This window comes from Aplysia californica, unplaced genomic scaffold (genome assembly GCF_000002075.1).
Source record: "Aplysia californica isolate F4 #8 unplaced genomic scaffold, AplCal3.0 scaffold00927, whole genome shotgun sequence".
NCBI lineage: Eukaryota > Metazoa > Mollusca > Gastropoda > Aplysiida > Aplysiidae > Aplysia > Aplysia californica.
Window position 1 is genome coordinate 54,182 of NW_004798197.1, and position 3,316 is coordinate 57,497.

At 46.7% G+C, this 3,316-nt stretch overlaps 1 protein-coding gene across 1 annotated transcript in view; it reads left to right on the forward strand.

Annotated features, from left to right (window-relative positions):
- The window catches only part of LOC101847620 (histone deacetylase 6), a gene marked incomplete at its 3' end in the record, with an annotated part of 29,844 nt that overhangs the window by 1,037 nt on the left and 25,491 nt on the right, over positions 1 to 3,316 (forward strand).

The window sequence follows — 3,316 nt, forward strand, 5'->3', positions numbered from 1 at the left end:
AAAGAAAGATGACAGAAACAGGAGAAGGAGGAGAGAAGAGAAAGAGAACGAGAGAGAGAGAGAGCGAGAGAGAGAGAGAGAGAGAGAGAGAGAGAGAGAGAGAGAGAGAGAGAGAAAGAGAAGAGGGAAGAGAATGGAGAAAGAGAAGGAGAAAAAGAGAGGGGGGGAGATGGAGAGAGAGGGGAAGAGAAAGAGGGAGAGAGAGAGGAAGGGATTTTTGATAAAGAGAGCGAAATGTTAGATAATTTAGGAGGCGGACTTTGACCCTGTCTGAAAGGGCCAACCCGTGTGAAGAGGGAGACAACATCCAAGCTGAAAGACTAAAATATTCGTTAAAAATCATCTCCTCACGGGATTTGAATTCGGGTCTTCTGGGTGCAAAAGGGAACTGTCTAATCGGACACATCATAGACACCGGTAAAGACGGAGTTAAGAAGATGTACATTCATTGAAAAATCGAAATACGGAAAAGTAACCTATCAGAAGTTGCGCTGAGTTGAGTTGTGGACAAATGCCAGAGAGCCTGACAAAGGCCTCATTTATTCAGGAAGCAGAATCAGACAAGGTAATTAATACCAATCACACAAGTGACATAAATGTTCCCAGAAGATAAAGGGGATGGGGTAGTCAAAAGGTTCACAAAAAAAGAGAAATTCTTTGCAATGCGTTCAGTCAGAAAACAGCCAAAACATAAACACAGCCATGCCTGGGATTAGTAGAAAAGAAATACTATGAAGCCAACGTTGTTTTTAAGCAGAAGACTGTAAGCAAAACCAATGTTATGTAAAATTCTATGTTGATTGTAGAAATATATTCCCTGTGGATTCTCCCATGTACAGAGTCTCTTGCCTCTATGTCCACTTTTGTATGAAGGAAACTGAATTAATCAGTGAAGGGGTTGGGGTTTTTTTCAGATGTTTGCCGTCCATATGGACAAAATTTAGATGAATTGAGAAGCGGGCTTCGACCTCGATTTTTATGGTCAACTCGGTTGAGAGGGATGCAATATCCCAGCATGAAGACCGAGATCCACGTGTCCCCCCCCCCACCCCCCACCTCGCGAGAATCGTACTATGAGGGCTTTAGTGAGCTAGATAGGGTGGAGTGCTTTACTGCTACATCGCAGACGCGACGCTGGTGTTATCGATAATATAATAATTGAGGAGGAAAACATGATGTATTGAGTATTACAGAAGCTTAGTTCCAAGAGGAAGGTCATTGGACCGTTCAAACAGCAATTACGCCACCACCTGGTTACGATACCAAACCAATTCCATGAATCGGCTGGGGTGACGACGGCATCTCATTCTTATTCCGCTCTGAAAACGTTTTTATCAGCACCAAAACTATGTTCCCCTTTCCTGCCTCTCGAATGAAGAAGTATCTTTAGAAAATAAATCAAAATATTCCACTTGCTGAATTATGTGCTGGTATCGATCTACGCCCAGAAAAAAGAACAGTCAGTTGAGCTCCTGTGTCAGGTGACGTCCTATCCACTCTCAGTACCCTGGAGGGGGATGTCACGGTAGTCACCGTATTGTACCTTACTCTTTTTTAATCACGGGACGTAAGCGCCCCGCCCCGTATGCCATGGGCTTTTGGTTAATGTTACTCACTTCGGGGATCAACATAAAAAGTCAGACACTACACCTGGGCTCATTTCTAGAATGCTTGCTGTCGTGTGTGTTCGTCTCTCCAGTTTACAGTCGTGTGTGTATACTAACATTACATGGTGTCAGAAGTCAGTGGATAACGTGTCACAAGTGTCAGAATGCCTCATTTCAAGCCTCCTGAGCCATTTGATTTTTCGAAACCTCACGAGTGGCCCGAGTGGCGACAGCGTATGCTACGATACCGCACAGCCACCAAACTGAGTGCAGAGACCGGAGAAATTCAAGTAAGTTCATTAATTTACGCTATGGGACGCCAAGCTGAACAGATATTTAACACGTTCACATTCCCTGCTCCCGTCCAAGGTAACGATCCTAGGGACAACTTTGACACTGTCTTAGAGAATTTCGACGCTCACTTTGTCCCCAAGCGGAATCTTATCCACGAAAGAGCAAAGTTTCATGCACGAGCACAAAACAGTGGGGAGACGATAGAAGAATATGTTAGTGCCCTGTACGAACTTTCAGAACATGCAGACTTTAAGGACCGAAATGAAACCATAAGGGATAGACTCGTCCTAGGAGTACTGGACAATGAACTGTCACAGCGCTTACAACTCGAGGCAACTCTTACTTTGAAATCAGCCATCGAAACAGCCCGCCGTTTCGAGCTCGTAAAGGGTCAGGTCAGTAGCCAACGTCAGCTAGGTGCAGCAGTCACAGTAGATTCAGTGCGCTACGGCCAGAGGGGATATTCGTCGCCTGCTCACCCCAGGGGTAGAGGCGGCCGAAGAACAGGTACACACTCACAACACAGTGGCAGCCATGCATCACCGTCAACTTTCTCTAACTGCGGCAACTGTGGAAGAGGTCATGCCTAAAACAATTGCCCAGCGCGTGGGAAAACTTGCAGGAAATGCAGCAAGCGCAATCACTTCGCAACAGTCTGTCGCAGCAGCAGCCGCAATGTCAACGAAATCACCGAATCGGAAACTCCTTCGTTCTTTTTAGGTGCTGTTGACAGAGACAGTAATGTCGTTACCGATGTAAACTACGGTGAAGTTAGCAAGCCACCATGGCGCGTTACACTGAACCTTGGAGGGAGAGCTACATCCGATGTTTCGATCATGTCGAAGGCCCTCTACAACCGGCTCAGTCCTCGTCCAAAGCTGAAAACACGGTCTGCAGTTCTTCGCAGTACTGGTGGAGTCATAACGAGCGTGGGAGAATTTATCGCAACTACGCAGCATAACAATCGCAACTTTGCGTTCCGTGTTTTCGTACTTGACGACGACACCGACTGTCTTCTCAGTCGCGACGCCGCAGTTCATCTGGGACTGATTTCTCGAGACAGAATAGACTCTGCCAACCTCGTATTCGGCGATGTGAGACCTCAACCTATACGCTGCGAGCCACTGAAAATCATCTTGAAAGAAGATGCACAGCCATACTCCGTGAACGTCGCACGTCGGATTCCCATTCCACTCATGGACGAAGTTAAAGTTGAACTAGACCGCATGGAAGCCGCAGGTGTCATTGAGAAGATCAGCGCTCCGACTGACTGGTGCGCGCCCATGGTCCCGGTCAGAAAAAGGTCTGGTAGCGTTAGAATCTGCACAGATCCGAAAAAGCTCAACCTGTCGGTGAAGCGTGAACGATTCATGCTGCCCACCATAGACGACATATTGTACAAACTCAGCGGATCA